Raw genomic sequence first — 20,810 nt, 5'->3', positions numbered from 1 at the left:
CACCGAAACAATCATTGAATAGTCCTCCTTTAAATATCGTAAAAGACGAGAAGAATGGTAATATTGTATTTCATATTTATGGCAAGGGAGGCCATATCAGTAAGGAATGCTGGTCGAACCAACCGAAAACAATCACCAAACTGGTTAAGGATAATTCAACTTCACAGAATTCAAAGACGAAAAAACAACTGGTAAAACCTCGAGGAAAATAATCCAGCTAACGTTTACATAACGAAGAAGACAAACCCAAACGGCGTGGATACCTTTAACCGTATATATATGAAGGTAGGCTATCGCAATACATGAGAGTGAGAAACCCCCCTTGAAGATATTACGTGACATGGGTTGTAACCATAGTGTAGGGACACCAGGTGTATACCCATTAGTGGAAGTCTCTCAAAGGAGACTAGATCATTCTGAAGGGGATAGGAGGTGAGGAGGTTACCCGTATAGGCAGTTTGAAACTGTCATGCGAGATGGTGATAGGAAATTTTTATTTGGCGGTAAAGGACTCATTGGCTGTCAAAGGAGTAGAAGTTCTGCTGGGTAATGAAGTTAGTGGAGTGCTGTATTGTTGTAATGGAGAAACGATTGCAGTAGAGTCCTACGACTAAACTCGAAAAAGACTACCCATATCTGTTTCCTAGTTGTATAACGCCTAGGAGTATGACAGAGAAAGTGGCTACAAAAGATGTAAGATAAACCGAAGGAGCAATAAACTGGGAGGATTTGTTTACGGAAGAAGAGGGTTCCCTTGATGGTACACAAAAGAATAACTCCAGAGAGACCCCCAGAAAAAGAAATGACAGACAAGTGGACAGGAAGACAAAGAAGCAATGGAAATTAGAAACTCAGCGTTAAAAGTAGGACAAGTGAGGTGGAGAAGGCTGATAGGATTATAACTGAAAGATGTAACATTAGCAGATTTACTGTACCGTGTGGTGGAGGAGACAAAGGTGCAGCAGTCCCCCACCTGGTATTATCATGATGATGAGATGCTTATGAGGAAGCATAGACTCGCCCATATCCTAGGGAATGCCGAATGGGAGACATTGATTCCACACCGTTAAGAAGAAAGGTGATTACTGTAGCGTACGAGAAAGGACACATAAGAATAAGGAAGATGACCGAGAAGATTATGAATTACTTTTATCTGGCCAAGCATTCTTAAGGACGTGAGCCAGTTTTGCAGTGCATGTTACGTTTACCAAATGGCTGGAAATCTTAACGAATACATCAAGAAAGCTCCCTTTCGCCCAATCGAAGTACGAGAAGAACCCTTCAGCAAGAGATCAATTGAAATGTTGGCAGAAAAAGGGAAGGATCAAAAGGAAACAGATGGAGAATATGTCAAGGATTCGAGCAAAAGGATAAGCCAGATAAGGAAATTTTCTCTAGAAAGCAGGAGACCAGGTCAAGGAAGAAAGAAGAAAAGGTTTGGTGTGAAAAGTACTATCAGACATTTTGCGGTAGGACGACAGGTGTTGGTTTACTCACATATAAGGAGATTGCCTCTCACCAACGAATTCCAAGAATCCTTCTGGATTTTGAAGGAGAGCAGTGACCAGACCTACTTTATCGAAATACTAGGGAAAATGAAAAGTCAAAGGAAAGTCATATTAACTTCTACCTGTTTGTTTTAAGTCGTCGAAGCTGAAGAAGCATCAACGAGCTTATTCGACAGTTGAAAAGGAATTGATAGCGCTAAACACAGAGATAAGGGAAGTTTTAAACTATGCAAATCGACTTGAATGGAAAAATTGCATTTTACTCGGATCACAATCCTTTGACTTTTGCTATAGGATGAAGAATATTATTCATGGGATGGTTAGGTGGCCATTAGTTTGCAACCTTATTGTATTAATGTAAAGCATATATCAGGTAAAAATAACATGGTTGCAAATTCTTTGTCTATAGCTGAATCGGTGGATTCGGAGTCGGAATAAATATTCTTTTTTGAGGGGAGCTGTTTTACGAAGCTGGACTAGAATAAAGTAAATAATTTATTTTTTTTTTTGCGTGTATTTAAGAGATGGCTATACATTTCGTAAGGTGAATTCCTCTCTTTTAGGTTTAAGTAAGTATATGAAAATTACATAAGACCTTCTTAGTCCGTTTAATTATATTCCTCATTCAAGTCAGTATATGTAAATTTGCATTATTTTTAATAATCAACTTTTTATTTCACTTTTTTTTAAAAGTCTTATGTAATCACGATTTGGTATGTGGTATGACCCATATGAGGTATGAACAAGAGGGCTTACGTCATGGTTACGAGATATTACGTCAAGTTTATATTTCTACGTGGTTAGAATGTGAATGAAAATTCTCGATATGTTTTTTATGTTTCGGGGAGTAGGTGGCCGGAGTCAGCTGGGAGAGGGTTGCCCTGCAAGAAAGGTTTGTTCCCATGTTGAAAATAATACGTTGGCAACATCACTGCTAGAGCCTTGTCCCCTAAGCCCCGGGAAGGATCTATTTAGAATTATCTAGAAGTTATAAATCAATATGTATGTGCCCCTAGGGAATTGTAAGCAGCAGAAGAGATCCATCCTGTCCCTTTGAAAGAGCCAAAGTTCCTTCACTTCTCTTCTCGCAAATGGGTCAAGTATGTGCTCTCTTAAACAGGATTATCGATGTCTATCCAACATATATTGTGTATAGTGTGTTCAGACAATAATGAAACCTAGAATGTTATTTCAAGTACAGTGTGTTAATGTAAGCAATTGTTACATATAATTTTTTGTAACTGTCACTTCGAGATTTAAGTTGAAACAGTGAAGTGTATTTATTTTGGCTTAACTGTTCGGTTACCTGGTGTGATCCAAAAGACGTATATCAGTTAATTTTATTTGAATTTCATTGAGGGTTTAATGATTAGAATGTTAAAGTGTTAACTATTTTCAATTAATATGAAAAAAATTAATATTTTTGTTAATCAATTTTCAGGGAACCAAGTGATTGTATCATTTTCATAGAGAAAAACCTTTTTGTCTTAGTGTAAGCTTTTGTTCTAATTTAATATTTCAAGTAATTTAATTTTGGTATTATTTATTTGGTATTAGTGTTGTAATTTCTTAATAGTATATATTTATTTTTGTATAGTGTGTATCATTTTTATCATCAATAATTCTTAAAAGTGGTTGCTTGTAATCCCTGTTTAAGAATGAAAGTAGTTGTTATTATTATTATAAGTACAGAAGAATTGTCATTGACTTTTATGTTTCTTCGTGGCCAAGTGGCTTAGTCACTGTCTATACAAGCTTGCCAAACAGGGTTCGATTCCCGGCCGGACCCAAGCTCTTGTCTTTGTGTGATTTCGCCTGGGGCTCTGATCGCGAGGTCGTTAAGAGAATCCAGACATTAATGTATCAAAAATATATATGGATCATTTAAATATGAAAAACACATCTAAATGTGCAAAATTTATCATTAATTGAATGCCATGTAACAAACTACCAATTAGCTATGATGGTGAAGATGGGTTGATTTTAATTCTAAGTACAAAACACCTGAATTCGACAGGTATAAGTACAGAAGAATTGTCATTGACTTTTATGTTTCTTCATGGCCAAGTGGCTTAGTCACTGTCTATACAAGCTTGCCGACCAGGGTTCGATTCCCGGCCGGACCCAAGCTCTTCTCTTTGTGTGATTTCGCCTGGGGCTCTGATCCCGAGGTCGTTAAGAGAATCCAGACATTAATGTATCAAAAATATATATGGCTTATTCAAATATGAAAAACAAGTCTAAATGTGCAAAATTTATCATTAATTGAATGCCAAGTAACAAACTACCAATTAGCAACGATGGTGAAGATGGGTTGATTTCAATTCTAGGTACAAAACACCTGAATTCGACAGGTATAAGTACAGAAGAATTGTCATTGACTTTTATGTTTCTTCGTGGCCAAGTGGCTTAGTCACTGTCTATACAAGCTTGCCGACCAGGGTTCGATTCCCGGCCGGACCCAAGCTCTTGCCTTTGTGTGATTTCGCCTGGGGCTCTGATCCCGAGGTCGTTAAGAGAATCCAGACATTAATGTATCAAAAATATATATGGCTTATTTAAATATGAAAAACACGTCTAAATGTGCAAAATTTATCATTAATTAAATGCCAAGTAACACACTACCAATTAGCTACGATTGTGAAGATGGGTTGATTTCAATTCTAAGTACAAAACACCTGAATTCGACAGGTATAAGTACAGAAGAATTGTCATTGACTTTTATCTTTCTTCGTGGCCAAGTGGCTTAGTCACTGTCTATACAAGCTTGCCGACCAGGGTTCGATTCCCGGCCGGACCCAAGCTCTTTTCTTTGTGTGATTTCGCTTGGGGCTCTGATCCCGAGGTCGTTAAGAGAATCCAGACATTAATGTATCAAAAATATATATGGCTTATTTAAATATGAAAAACATGTCTAAATGTGCAAAATCTATCATTAATTGAATGCCAAGTAACAAACTACCAATTAGCTACGATGGTGAAGATGGGATGATTTCAATTCTAAGTATAAAACACCTGAATTCGACAGGTATAAGTACAGAAGAATTGTCATTGACTTTTATGTTTCTTCGTGGCCAAATGGCTTAGTCACTGTCTGTACAAGCTTGCCGACCAGGGTTCAATTCCCGGCCGGACTCAAGCTCTTGTCTTTGTGTGATTTCGCCTAGGGCTCTGATCCCGAGGTCGTTAAGAGAATCCAGACATTAATGTATCAAAAATATATATGGCTTATTCAAATATGAAAAACACGTCTAAATGTGCAAAATTTATCATTAATTGAATGCCAAGTAACAAACTACCAATTAGCTACGATGGTGAAGATGGGTTGATTTCAATTTTAAGTACAAAACACCTGAATTCGACATGTATATGTACAGAAGAATTGTCATTGACTTTTATCTTTCTTCGTAGCCAAGTGGCTTAGTCACTGTCTATACAAGCTTGCCGACCAGGGTTTGATTCACGGCCGGACCCAAGCTCTTTTCTTTGTGTGATTTCGCCTGGGGCTCTGATCCCGAGGTCATTAAGAGAATCGAGACATTAATGTATCAAAAATATATATGGCTTTTTTAAATATGAAAAACACGTCTAAATGTGCAAAATTTATCATTAATTGAATGCCAAGTAACAAACTAACAATTAGCTACGATGGTGAAGATGGGTTGATTTCAATTCTAGGTACAAAACACCTGTATTCTACAGGTATAAGTACAGAAGAATTGTCATTGACTTTTAACTTTCTTCGTGGCCAAGTGTCTTAGTCACTGTGTATACAAACTTGCCGACCAGGGTTCGATTCCCGGCCGGACCCAAGCTCTTGTCTTTGTGTGATTTCTTCTGGGGCTCTGATCCCGAGGTCGTTAAGAGAATCCAGACATTAATGTATCAAAAATATATATGGTTTATTTAAATATGAAAAACATGTCTAAATGTGCAAAATCTATCATTAATTGAATGCCAAGTAACAAACTACCAATTAGCTACGATGGTGAAGATGGGTTGATTTGCATTATAAGTACAAATACCTGAAATCGACAGGTATAAGTACAGAAGAATTGTCATTGACTTTTATCTTTCTTCGTGGCCAAGTGGCTTAGTCACTGTCTATACAAGCTTGCCGACCAGCGTTCGATTCCCGGCCGGACCCAAGCTCTTGTCTTTGTTTGATTTCGCCTGGGGCTCTGATCTCGAGGTCGTTAAGAGAATCCAGACAAATATGAAAAACACATCTGTATATGCAAAATTTATCATTAATTGAATGCCAAGTATCAAACTAACAATTAGCTACGATGGTGAAGATGGGTTGATTTCAATTCTAAGTATAAAACACATGAATTCGACAGGTATAAGTACAGAAGAATTGTCATTGACTTTCATCTTTCTTAGTGGCCAAGTGGCTTAGTCACTGTCTGTACAAGCTTGCCGACCAGGGTTCGATTCCCGGCCGGACCCAAGCTCTTGTCTTTGTGTGATTTCGCCTGGGGCTCTGATCCCGAGGTCGTTAAGAGAATCCAGACATTAATGTATCAAAAATATATATGGCTTATTTAAATATGAAAAACACGTCTAAATGTGCAAAATCTATCATTAATTGAATGCCAAGTAACAAACTACCAATTAGCTACGATGGTGAAGATGGGTTGATTCCAATTCTAAGTACAAAACACCTGAATTCGACAGGTATAAGTACAGAAGAATTGTCATTGACTTTTATCTTTCTTCGTGGCCAAGTGGCTTAGTCACTATCTATACAAGCTTGCCGACCAGGGTTCGATTCCCGGCCGGACCCAAGCTCTTGTCTTTGTGTGATTTCGCCTGGGTCTCTGATCCCGAGGTCGTTAAGAGAATCCAGACATTTATGTATCAAAAATATATATGGCTTATTTAAATATGAAAAACACGTCTAAATGTGCAAAATTTATCATTAATTGAATGCCAAGTAACAAACTACCAATTAGCTACGATGGTGAAGATGGGTTGATATCAATTTTAAGTACAAAACACCTGAATTCGAGAGGTATAAGTACAGAAGAATTATCATTGACTTTTATCTTTCTTCGTGGCCAAGTGGCTTAGTCACTGTCTATACAAGCTTGCCGACCAGGGTTCGATTCCCGGCCGGACCCAAGCTCTTGTCTCTGTGTGATTTCGCCTGGAGCTCTGATCCCGAGGTCGTTAAGAGAATCCAGACATTAATGTATCAAAAATATATATGGCTTATTTAAATATGAAAAAAACGTCTAAATGTGCAAAATTTATCATTAATTAAATGCCAAGTAACACACTACCAATTAGCTACGATGGTGAAGATAGGTTGATTCCAATTCTAAGTACAAAACACCTGAAATCGACAGGTATAAGTACAGAAGAATTGTCATTGACTTTTATCTTTCTACGTGGCCAAGTGGCTTAGTCACTGTCTATACAAGCTTGCCGACCAGGGTTCGATTCCCGGCCGGACCCAAGCTCTTGTCTTTGTTTGATTTCGCCTGGGGCTCTGATCCCGAGGTCGCTAAGAGAATCAAGACAAATATGAAAAACACATCTGTATATGCAAAATTTATCATTAATTGAATGCCAAGTATCAAACTAACAATTAGCTACGATGGTGAAGATGGGTTGATTTCAATTCTAAGTATAAAACACCTGAATTCGACAGGTATAAGTACAGAAGAATTGTCATTGACTTTCATCTTTCTTAGTGGCCAAGTGGCTTAGTCACTGTCTGTACAAGCTTGCCGACCAGGGTTCGATTCCCGGTCGGACCCAAGCTCTTGTCTTTGTGTGATTTCGCCTGGGGCTCTGATCCCGAGGTCGTTAAGAGAATCCAGACATTAATGTATCAAAAATATATATGTCTTATTTAAATATGAAAAACACGTCTAAATGTGCAAAATCTATCATTAATTGAATGCTAAGTAACAAACTACCAATTAGCTACGATGGTGAAGATGGGTTGATTCCAAATTTAAGTACAAAACACCTGAATTCGACAGGTATAAGTACAGAAGAATTGTCAATGACTTTTATCTTTCTTCGTGGCCAAGTGGCTTAGTCACTGTCTATACAAGCTTGCCGACCAGGGTTCGATTCCTGGCCGGACCCAAGCTCTTGTCTTTGTGTGATTTCGCCTGGGGCTCTGATCCCGAAGTCGTTAAGAGAATCCAGACATTTATGTATCAAAAATATATATGGCTTATTTAAATATGAAAAACACGTCTAAATGTGCAAAATTTATCATTAATTGAATGCCAAGTAACAAACTACCAATTAGCTACGATGGTGAAGATGGGTTGATATCAATTTTAAGTACAAAACACCTGAATTCGACAGGTATAAGTACAGAAGAATTATCATTGACTTTTATCTTTCTTCGTGGCCAAGTGGCTTAGTCACTGTCTATACAAGCTTGCCGACCAGGGTTCGATTCCCGGCCGGACCCAAGCTCTTGTCTCTGTGTGATTTCGACTGTGGCTCTGATCCCGAGGTTGTTAGGAGAATCCAGATATTAATGTATCAAAAATATATATGGCTTATTTAAATATGGAAAACACGTCTAAATGTGCAAAATTTATCATTAATTGAATGCCAAGTAACAAACTACAGATTAGCTACGATGGTGAAGATGGGTTGATTTCAATTCTAAGTATAAAACACCTGAATTCGACAGGTATAAGTACAGAAGAATTGTCATTGACTTTTATGTTTCTTCGTGGCCAAGTGGCTTAGTCACTGTCTATACAAGCTTGCCGACCAGGGTTCGATTCCCAGCCGGACCCAAGCTCTTTTCTTTGTGTGATTTCGCCTGGGGCTCTGATCCCAAGGTCGTTAAGAGAATCCAGACATTAATGTATCAAGAATATATATGGCTTATTTAAATATGAAAAACACGTCTAAATGTGCAAAATTTATCATTAATTGAATGCCAAGTAACAAACTACCACTTAGCTACGATGGTGAAGATGGGTTGATTTCTATTCTAAGTACAAAACACCTGAATTCCACAGAAATAAGTACAGAAGAATTGTCATTGACTTTCATGTTTCTTCATGGCCATGTGGCTTAGTCACTGTCTATACAAGCTTGCCGACCAGGGTTTGATTCCTGGCCAGACCCAAGCTCTTGTCTTTGTGTGATTTCGCCTGGGGCTCTGATCCTGAGGTCGTTAAAAGAATCCAGACATCAATGTATCAAAAATATATATGGCTTATTCAAATATGAAAAACACGTCTAAATGTGCAAAATTTATTATAATTGAATGCCAAGTAACAACTACCAATTAGCTACGATGGTGAAGATGGGTTGATTTCAATTTTAGGTATAAAACACCTGAATTAAACAGGTATAAGTACAGAAGAATTGTCATTGACTTTTATCTTTCTTCGTGGCCAAGTGGCTTAGTCACTGTCTATACAAGCATGCCGACCAGGGTTCGATTCCCGGCCGGACCCAAGCTCTTGCCTTTGTGTGATTTCGCCTGGGGCTCTGATCCCGAGGTCGTTAAGAGAATCCAGACATTAATGTATCAAAAATATATATGGCTTATTCAAATATCAAAAAAACGTCTAAATGTGCAAAATTTATCATTAATTAAATGCCAAGTAACACACTACCAATTAGCTACGATGGTGAAGATAGGTTGATTCCAATTCTAAGTACAAAACACCTGAATTCGACAGGTATAAGTACAGAAGAATTGTCATTAACTTTTATCTTTCTTCGTGGCCAAGTGGCTTAGTCACTGTCTATACAAGATTGCCGACAAGGGTTCGATTCCCGGCCGTACACAAGCTCTTTTCTTTGTATGATTTCGCCTGAGGCTCTGATCCCGAGGTCGTTAAGAGAATCCAGACATTAATGTATTAAAAATATATATGGCTTATTCAAATATGAAAAACACGTCTAAATGTGCAAAATTTATCATTAATTGAATGCCAAGTAACAAACTACCAATTAGCAACGATGGTGAAGATGGGTTGATTTCAATTCTAGGTACAAAACACCTGAATTCAACAGGTATAAGTACAGAAGAATTGTCATTGACTTTTATCTTTCTTCGTGGCCAAGTGGCTTAGTCACTGTCTATACAAGCTTGCCGACCAGGGTTCGATTCCCGGCCGGGCCCAAGCTCTTCTCTTTGTGTGATTTCGCCTGGGGCTCTGATCCCGAGGTCTTTAAGAGAATCCAGACATTAATGTATCAAAAATATATATGGCTTATTCAAATATGAAAAACACGTCTAAATGTGCAAAATTTATCATTAATTGAATGCCAAGTAACAAACTACCAATTAGCTACGATCGTGAAGATGGGTTGATTTCAATTCTAAGTACAAAACACCTGAATTCGACAGGTATAAGTACAGAAGAATTGTCATTGACTTTTATCTTTCTTCGTGGCCAAGTGGCTTAGTCACTGTCTATACAAGCATGCCGACCAGGGTTCGATTCCCGGCCGGACCCAAGCTCTTGCCTTTGTGTGATTTCGCCTGGGGCTCTGATCCCGAGGTTGTTAAGAGAATCCAGACATTAATGTATCAAAAATATATATGGCTTATTTAAATATGAAAAAAAACCTCTAAATGTGCAAAATTTATCATTAATTGAATGCCAAGTAACACACTTCCAATTAGCTACGATGGTGAAGATGGGTTGATTTCAATTCTAAGTACAAAACACCTGAATTCGACAGGTATAAGTACAGAAGAATTGTCATTGACTTTTATCTTTCTTCGTGGCGAAGTGACTTAGTCACTGTCTATACAAGCTTGCCGACCAGTGTTCGATTCCCGGCCGGACCCAAGCTCTTGTCTTTGTGTGATTTCGCCTGGGGCTCTGATCCCGAGGTCGTTAAGAGAATCCAGACATTAATGTATCAAAAATATATATGGCCTAATTAAATATGAAAAACACATCTAAATGTGCAAAATTTATCATTAATTGAATGCCAAGTAACAAACTAACAATTAGCTACGATGGTGTAGATGGGTTGATTTCAATTCTAAGTATAAAACACCTGAATTCGACAGGTATAAGTACAGAAGAATTGTCATTGACTTTTATCTTTCTTCGTGGCCAAGTGGCTTAGTCACTGTCTGTACAAGCTTGCCGACCAGGGTTCGATTCCCGGCCGGACCCAAGCTCTTATCTTTGTGTGATTTCGCATGGGGCTCTGATCCCGAGGTCGTTAAGAGAATCCAGACATTAATATATCATAAATATATATTGCTTATTTAAATATGAAAAACACGTCTAAATGTGCAAAATTTATCATTAATTGAATGCCAAGTAACAAACTACCAATTAGCTACGATGGTGAAGATGGGTTGATTTCAATTCTAAGTACAAAACACCTGAATTCGACAGGTATAAGTACAGAAGAATTGTCATTGACTTTTATGTTTCTTCGTGGCCAAGTGGCTTAGTCACTGTCTATACAAGCTTGCCGACCAGGGTTCAATTCCCGGCCAGACCCAAGCTCTTACCTTTTTGTGATTTCGCCTGGGGCTCTGATCCCGAGGTTGTTAAGAGAATCCAGACATTAATGTATCAAAAATATATATGGCTTATTTAAATATGAAAAAAAACCTCTAAATGTGCAAAATTTATCATTAATTGAATGCCAAGTAACACACTTCAAATTAGCTACGATGGTGAAGATGGGTTGATTTCAATTCTAAGTACAAAACACCTGAATTCGACAGGTATAAGTACAGAAGAATTGTCATTGACTTTTATCTTTCTTCGTGGCGAAGTGACTTAGTCACTGTCTATACAAGCTTGCCGACCAGTGTTCGATTCCCGGCCGGACCCAAGCTCTTGTCTTTGTGTGATTTCGCCTGGGGCTCTGATCCCGAGGTCGTTAAGAGAATCTAGACATTAATGTATCAAAAATATATATGGCCTAATTAAATATGAAAAACACATCTAAATGTGCAAAATTTATCATTAATTGAATGCCAAGTAACAAACTAACAATTAGCTACGATGGTGTAGATGGGTTGATTTCAATTCTAAGTATAAAACACCTGAATTCGACAGGTATAAGTACAGAAGAATTGTCATTGACTTTTATCTTTCTTCGTGGCCAAGTGGCTTAGTCACTGTCTGTACAAGCTTGCCGACCAGGGTTCGATTCCCGGCCGGACCCAAGCTCTTGTCTTTGTGTGATTTCGCCTGGGGCTCTGATCCCGAGGTCGTTAAGAGAATCTAGACATTAATGTATCAAAAATATATATGTCTTATTTAAATATGAAAAAAAACGTCTAAATGTGCAAAATTTATCATTAATTGAATGCCAAGTAACACACTACCAATTAGCTACGATGGTGAAGATGGGTTGATTCCAATTCTAAGTACAAAACACCTGAATTCGACAGGTATAAGTACAGAAGAATTGTCATTGACTTTTATCTTTCTTCGTGGCCAAGTGGCTTAGTCACTGTCTGTACAAGCTTGCCGACCAGGGTTTGATTCCCGGCCGGACCCAAGCTCTTGTCTTTGTGTGATTTCGCCTGGGGCTCTGATCCCGAGGTCGTTAAGAGAATCTAGACATTAATGTATCAAAAATATATATGTCTTATTTAAATATGAAAAAAAACCTCTAAATGTGCAAAATTTATCATTAATTGAATGCCAAGTAACACACTTCAAATTAGCTACGATGGTGAAGATGGGTTGATTTCAATTCTAAGTACAAAACACCTGAATTCGACAGGTATAAGTACAGAAGAATTGTCATTGACTTTTATCTTTCTTCGTGGCGAAGTGACTTAGTCACTGTCTATACAAGCTTGCCGACCAGTGTTCGATTCCCGGCCGGACCCAAGCTCTTGTCTTTGTGTGATTTCGCCTGGGGCTCTGATCCCGAGGTCGTTAAGAGAATCCAGACATATATGTATCAAAAATATATATGGCTTATTTAAATATGAAAAACACGTCTAAATGTGCAAAATTTATCATTAATTGAATGCCAAGTAACAAACTACCAAGTAGCAACGATGGTGAAGATGGGTTGATTTCAATTCTAGGTACAAAACACCTGAATTCGACAGGTATAAGTACAGAAGAATTGTCATTGACTTTTATGTTTCTTTGTGGCCAAGTGGCTTAGTCACTGTCTATACAAGCTTGCCGACCAGGGTTCGATTCCCGGCCGGACCCAAGCTCTTGCCTTTGTGTGATTTCGCCTGGGGCTCTGATCCCGAGGTCGTTAAGAGAATCCAGACATTAATGTATCAAAAATATATATGGCTTATTTAAATATGAAAAAAACGTCTAAATGTGCAAAATTTATCATTAATTAAATGCCAAGTAACACACTACCAATTAGCTACGATGGTGAAGATGGGTTGATTTCAATTCTAAGTACAAAACACCTGAATTCGACAGGTATAAGTACAGAAGAATTGTCATTGACTTTTATGTTTCTTCGTGGCCAAGTGGCTTAGTCACTGTCTATACAAGCTTGCCGACCAGAGTTCGATTCCCGGCCAGACCCAAGCTCTTGCCTTTGTGTGAGTTCGCCTGGGGCTCTGATCCCGAGGTTGTTAAGAGAATCCAGACATTAATGTATCAAAAATATATATGGCTTATTTAAATATGAAAAAAAACCTCTAAATGTGCAAAATTTATCATTAATTGAATGCCAAGTAACACACTTCAAATTAGCTACGATGGTGAAGATGGGTTGATTTCAATTCTAAGTACAAAACACCTGAATTCGACAGGTATAAGTACAGAAGAATTGTCATTGACTTTTATCTTTCTTCGTGGCGAAGTGACTTAGTCACTGTCTATACAAGCTTGCCGACCAGTGTTCGATTCCCGGCCGGACCCAAGCTCTTGTCTTTGTGTGATTTCGCCTGGGGCTCTGATCCCGAGGTCGTTAAGAGAATCTAGACATTAATGTATCAAAAATATATATGGCCTAATTAAATATGAAAAACACATCTAAATGTGCAAAATTTATCATTAATTGAATGCCAAGTAACAAACTAACAATTAGCTACGATGGTGTAGATGGGTTGATTTCAATTCTAAGTATAAAACACCTGAATTCGACAGGTATAAGTACAGAAGAATTGTCATTGACTTTTATCTTTCTTCGTGGCCAAGTGGCTTAGTCACTGTCTGTACAAGCTTGCCGACCAGGGTTCGATTCCCGGCCGGACCCAAGCTCTTGTCTTTGTGTGATTTCGCCTGGGGCTCTGATCCCGAGGTCGTTAAGAGAATCTAGACATTAATGTATCAAAAATATATATGTCTTATTTAAATATGAAAAAAAACGTCTAAATGTGCAAAATTTATCATTAATTGAATGCCAAGTAACACACTACCAATTAGCTACGATGGTGAAGATGGGTTGATTCCAATTCTAAGTACAAAACACCTGAATTCGACAGGTATAAGTACAGAAGAATTGTCATTGACTTTTATCTTTCTTCGTGGCCAAGTGGCTTAGTCACTGTCTGTACAAGCTTGCCGACCAGGGTTTGATTCCCGGCCGGACCCAAGCTCTTGTCTTTGTGTGATTTCGCCTGGGGCTCTGATCCCGAGGTCGTTAAGAGAATCTAGACATTAATGTATCAAAAATATATATGTCTTATTTAAATATGAAAAAAAACCTCTAAATGTGCAAAATTTATCATTAATTGAATGCCAAGTAACACACTTCAAATTAGCTACGATGGTGAAGATGGGTTGATTTCAATTCTAAGTACAAAACACCTGAATTCGACAGGTATAAGTACAGAAGAATTGTCATTGACTTTTATCTTTCTTCGTGGCGAAGTGACTTAGTCACTGTCTATACAAGCTTGCCGACCAGTGTTCGATTCCCGGCCGGACCCAAGCTCTTGTCTTTGTGTGATTTCGCCTGGGGCTCTGATCCCGAGGTCGTTAAGAGAATCCAGACATATATGTATCAAAAATATATATGGCTTATTTAAATATGAAAAACACGTCTAAATGTGCAAAATTTATCATTAATTGAATGCCAAGTAACAAACTACCAAGTAGCAACGATGGTGAAGATGGGTTGATTTCAATTCTAGGTACAAAACACCTGAATTCGACAGGTATAAGTACAGAAGAATTGTCATTGACTTTTATGTTTCTTTGTGGCCAAGTGGCTTAGTCACTGTCTATACAAGCTTGCCGACCAGGGTTCGATTCCCGGCCGGACCCAAGCTCTTGCCTTTGTGTGATTTCGCCTGGGGCTCTGATCCCGAGGTCGTTAAGAGAATCCAGACATTAATGTATCAAAAATATATATGGCTTATTTAAATATGAAAAAAACGTCTAAATGTGCAAAATTTATCATTAATTAAATGCCAAGTAACACACTACCAATTAGCTACGATGGTGAAGATGGGTTGATTTCAATTCTAAGTACAAAACACCTGAATTCGACAGGTATAAGTACAGAAGAATTGTCATTGACTTTTATGTTTCTTCGTGGCCAAGTGGCTTAGTCACTGTCTATACAAGCTTGCCGACCAGAGTTCGATTCCCGGCCAGACCCAAGCTCTTGCCTTTGTGTGAGTTCGCCTGGGGCTCTGATCACGAGGTCGTTAAGAGAATCCAGACATTAATGTATCAAAAATATATATGGCTTATTTAAATATGAAAAAAAAAAAACGTCTAAATGTGCAAAATTTATCATTAATTGAATGCCAAGTAACACACTACCAATTAGCTACGATGGTGAAGATAGGTTGATTCCAATTCTAAGTACAAAACACCTGAATTCGACAGGTATAAGTACAGAAGAATTGTCATTGACTTTTATCTTTCTTCGTGGCCAAGTGGCTTAGTCACTGTCTATACAAGCTTGCCGACCAGGGTTCGATTCCCGGCCGGACCCAAGCTCTCTTCTTTGTGTGATTTCGCCTGGGGCTCTGATCCCGAGGTCGTTTAGAGAATCCAGACATTAATGTATCAAAAATATATATGGCTTATTTAAATATGAAAAACACGTCTAAATGTGCTAAATTTATCATTAATTGAATGCGAAGTAACAAACTAACAATTAGCTACGATGGTGAAGATTGGTTGATTTCAATTCTAAGTATAAAACACCTGAATTCGACATGTATAAGTACAGAAGAATTGTCATTGACTTTTATCTTTCTTCGTGGCCAAGTGGCTTAGTCACTGTCTGTACAAGCTTGCCGACCAGGGTTCGATTCCCGGCCGGACCCAAGCTCTTGCCTTTGTGTGATTTCGCCTGGGGCTCTGATCCCGAGGTCGTTAAGAGAATCCAGACATTAATAAATCAAAAATATATATGGCTTATTTAAATATGAAAATCACGTCTAAATGTGCAAAATTTATCATTAATTGAGTGCCAAGTAACAAACTACCAATTAGCTACGATGGTGAAGATGGGTTGATTTCAATTCTAAGTACAAAACACCTGAATTCGATAAGTATAAATACAGAAGAATTGTCATTGACTTTTATGTTTCTTCGTGGCCAAGTGGCTTAGTAACTGTCTATACAAGCTTGCCGACCAGGGTTCGATTCCCGGCCGGACCCAAGCTCTTGTCTTTGTGTGATTTTGCCTGGGGCTCTGATCCCGAGGTCGTTAAGAGAATCCAGACATTAATGTATCAAAAATATATATGGCTTATTTAAATATGAAAACCACGTCTAAATGTGCAAAATTTATCATAAATTGAATGCAAAGTAACAAACTACCAATTAACTACGATGGTGAAGATGGGTTGATTTCAATTCTAAGTACAAAACACCTGTATTCGACAGGTATAAGTACAGAAGAATTGTCATTGACTTTTATCATTCTTCGTGGCGAAGTGGCTTAGTCACTGTCTATACAAGCTTGCCGACCAGGGTTCGATTCCCGGCCGGACCCAAGCTCTTGCCTTTGTGTGATTTCGCCTGGGGCTCTGATCCCGAGGTCGTTAAGAGAATCCAGACATTAATGTATCGAAAATATATATGGCTTATTTAAATATGAAAAAAACGTCTAAATGTGCAAAATTTATCATTAATTGAATGCCAAGTCACACACTACCAATTAGCTACGATGGTGAAGATGGGTTGATTTCAATTCTAAGTACAAAACACCTGAATTCGACAGGTATAAGTACAGAAGAATTGTCATTGACTTTTATGTTTCTTCGTGGCCAAGTGGCTTAGTCACTGTCTATACAAGCTTGCCGACCAGGGTTCGATTCCCGGCCGGACCCAAGCTCTTGTCTTTGTGTGATTTCGCCTGGGGCTCTGATCCCGAGGTCGTTAAAAGAATCCAGACATTAATGTATCAAAAATATATATGGCCTAATTAAATATGAAAAACACATCTAAATGTGCAAAATTTATCATTAATTGAATGCCAAGTAACAAACTACCAATTAGCTACGATGGTCAAGATGCGTTGATTTCAATTCTAAGTATAAAACACCTGAATTCGACAGGTATAAGTACAGAAGAATTGTCATTGACTTTTATCTTTCTTTGTGGCCAAGTGGCTTATTCACTGTCTGTACAAGCTTGCCGACCAGGGTTCGATTCCCGGCCGTACACAAGCTCTTTTCTTTGTATGATTTCGCCTGAGGCTCTGATCCCGAGGTCGTTAAGAGAATCCAGACATTAATGTATCAAAAATATATATGGCTTATTCAAATATGAAAAACACGTCTAAATGTGCAAAATTTATCATTAATTGAATGCCAAGTAACAAACTACCAATTAGCAACGATGGTGAAGATGGGTTGATTTCAATTCTAGGTACAAAACACCTGAATTCAACAGGTATAAGTACAGAAGAATTGTCATTGACTTTTATCTTTCTTCGTGGCCAAGTGGCTTAGTCACTGTCTATACAAGCTTGCCGACCAGGGTTCGATTCCCGGCCGGGCCCAAGCTCTTCTCTTTGTGTGATTTCGCCTGGGGCTCTGATCCCGAGGTCTTTAAGAGAATCCAGACATTAATGTATCAAAAATATATATGGCTTATTCAAATATGAAAAACACGTCTAAATGTGCAAAATTTATCATTAATTGAATGCCAAGTAACAAACTACCAATTAGCTACGATCGTGAAGATGGGTTGATTTCAATTCTAAGTACAAAACACCTGAATTCGACAGGTATAAGTACAGAAGAATTGTCATTGACTTTTATCTTTCTTCGTGGCCAAGTGGCTTAGTCACTGTCTATACAAGCATGCCGACCAGGGTTCGATTCCCGGCCGGACCCAAGCTCTTGCCTTTGTGTGATTTCGCCTGGGGCTCTGATCCCGAGGTTGTTAAGAGAATCCAGACATTAATGTATCAAAAATATATATGGCTTATTTAAATATGAAAAAAAACCTCTAAATGTGCAAAATTTATCATTAATTGAATGCCAAGTAACACACTTCCAATTAGCTACGATGGTGAAGATGGGTTGATTTCAATTCTAAGTACAAAACACCTGAATTCGACAGGTATAAGTACAGAAGAATTGTCATTGACTTTTATCTTTCTTCGTGGCGAAGTGACTTAGTCACTGTCTATACAAGCTTGCCGACCAGTGTTCGATTCCCGGCCGGACCCAAGCTCTTGTCTTTGTGTGATTTCGCCTGGGGCTCTGATCCCGAGGTCGTTAAGAGAATCCAGACATTAATGTATCAAAAATATATATGGCCTAATTAAATATGAAAAACACATCTAAATGTGCAAAATTTATCATTAATTGAATGCCAAGTAACAAACTAACAATTAGCTACGATGGTGAAGATGGGTTGATTTCAATTCTAAGTACAAAACACCTGAATTCGACAGGTATAAGTACAGAAGAATTGTCATTGACTTTTATGTTTCTTCGTGGCCAAGTGGCTTAGTCACTGTCTATACAAGCTTGCCGACCAGGGTTCAATTCCCGGCCAGACCCAAGCTCTTACCTTTTTGTGATTTCGCCTGGGGCTCTGATCCCGAGGTTGTTAAGAGAATCCAGACATTAATGTATCAAAAATATATATGGCTTATTTAAATATGAAAAAAAACCTCTAAATGTGCAAAATTTATCATTAATTGAATGCCAAGTAACACACTTCAAATTAGCTACGATGGTGAAGATGGGTTGATTTCAATTCTAAGTACAAAACACCTGAATTCGACAGGTATAAGTACAGAAGAATTGTCATTGACTTTTATCTTTCTTCGTGGCGAAGTGACTTAGTCACTGTCTATACAAGCTTGCCGACCAGTGTTCGATTCCCGGCCGGACCCAAGCTCTTGTCTTTGTGTGATTTCGCCTGGGGCTCTGATCCCGAGGTCGTTAAGAGAATCTAGACATTAATGTATCAAAAATATATATGGCCTAATTAAATATGAAAAACACATCTAAATGTGCAAAATTTATCATTAATTGAATGCCAAGTAACAAACTAACAATTAGCTACGATGGTGTAGATGGGTTGATTTCAATTCTAAGTATAAAACACCTGAATTCGACAGGTATAAGTACAGAAGAATTGTCATTGACTTTTATCTTTCTTCGTGGCCAAGTGGCTTAGTCACTGTCTGTACAAGCTTGCCGACCAGGGTTCGATTCCCGGCCGGACCCAAGCTCTTGTCTTTGTGTGATTTCGCCTGGGGCTCTGATCCCGAGGTCGTTAAGAGAATCTAGACATTAATGTATCAAAAATATATATGTCTTATTTAAATATGAAAAAAAACGTCTAAATGTGCAAAATTTATCATTAATTGAATGCCAAGTAACACACTACCAATTAGCTACGATGGTGAAGATGGGTTGATTCCAATTCTAAGTACAAAACACCTGAATTCGACAGGTATAAGTACAGAAGAATTGTCATTGACTTTTATCTTTCTTCGTGGCCAAGTGGCTTAGTCACTGTCTGTACAAGCTTGCCGACCAGGGTTTGATTCCCGGCCGGACCCAAGCTCTTGTCTTTGTGTGATTTCGCCTGGGGCTCTGATCCCGAGGTCGTTAAGAGAATCTAGACATTAATGTATCAAAAATATATATGTCTTATTTAAATATGAAAAAAAACCTCTAAATGTGCAAAATTTATCATTAATTGAATGCCAAGTAACACACTTCAAATTAGCTACGATGGTGAAGATGGGTTGATTTCAATTCTAAGTACAAAACACCTGAATTCGACAGGTATAAGTACAGAAGAATTGTCATTGACTTTTATCTTTCTTCGTGGCGAAGTGACTTAGTCACTGTCTATACAAGCTTGCCGACCAGTGTTCGATTCCCGGCCGGACCCAAGCTCTTGTCTTTGTGTGATTTCGCCTGGGGCTCTGATCCCGAGGTCGTTAAGAGAATCCAGACATATATGTATCAAAAATATATATGGCCTATTTAAATATGAAAAACACGTCTAAATGTGCAAAATTTATCATTAATTGAATGCCAAGTAACAAACTACCAAGTAGCAACGATGGTGAAGATGGGTTGATTTCAATTCTAGGTACAAAACACCTGAATTCGACAGGTATAAGTACAGAAGAATTGTCATTGACTTTTATGTTTCTTTGTGGCCAAGTGGCTTAGTCACTGTCTATACAAGCTTGCCGACCAGGGTTCGATTCCCGGCCGGACCCAAGCTCTTGCCTTTGTGTGATTTCGCCTGGGGCTCTGATCCCGAGGTCGTTAAGAGAATCCAGACATTAATGTATCAAAAATATATATGGCTTATTTAAATATGAAAAAAACGTCTAAATGTGCAAAATTTATCATTAATTAAATGCCAAGTAACACACTACCAATTAGCTACGATGGTGAAGATGGGTTGATTTCAATTCTAAGTACAAAACACCTGAATTCGACAGGTATAAGTACAGAAGAATTGTCATTGACTTTTATGTTTCTTCGTGGCCAAGTGGCTTAGTCACTGTCTATACAAGCTTGCCGACCAGAGTTCGATTCCCGGCCAGACCCAAGCTCTTGCCTTTGTGTGAGTTCGCCTGGGGCTCTGATCACGAGGTCGTTAAGAGAATCCAGACATTAATGTATCAAAAATATATATGGCTTATTTAAAAATGAAAAAAAAAAACGTCTAAATGTGCAAAATTTATCATTAATTGAATGCCAAGTAACACACTACCAATTAGCTACGATGGTGAAGATAGGTTGATTCCAATTCTAAGTACAAAACACCTGAATTCGACAGGTATAAGTACAGAAGAATTGTCATTGACTTTTATCTTTCTTCGTGGCCAAGTGGCTTAGTCACTGTCTATACAAGCTTGCCGACCAGGGTTCGATTCCCGGCCGGACCCAAGCTCTCTTCTTTGTGTGATTTCGCCTGGGGCTCT

This window comes from Palaemon carinicauda, chromosome 10 (genome assembly GCF_036898095.1).
Source record: "Palaemon carinicauda isolate YSFRI2023 chromosome 10, ASM3689809v2, whole genome shotgun sequence".
Taxonomy (NCBI): domain Eukaryota; kingdom Metazoa; phylum Arthropoda; class Malacostraca; order Decapoda; family Palaemonidae; genus Palaemon; species Palaemon carinicauda.
Note: the sequence above shows the minus strand (reverse complement) of the source record.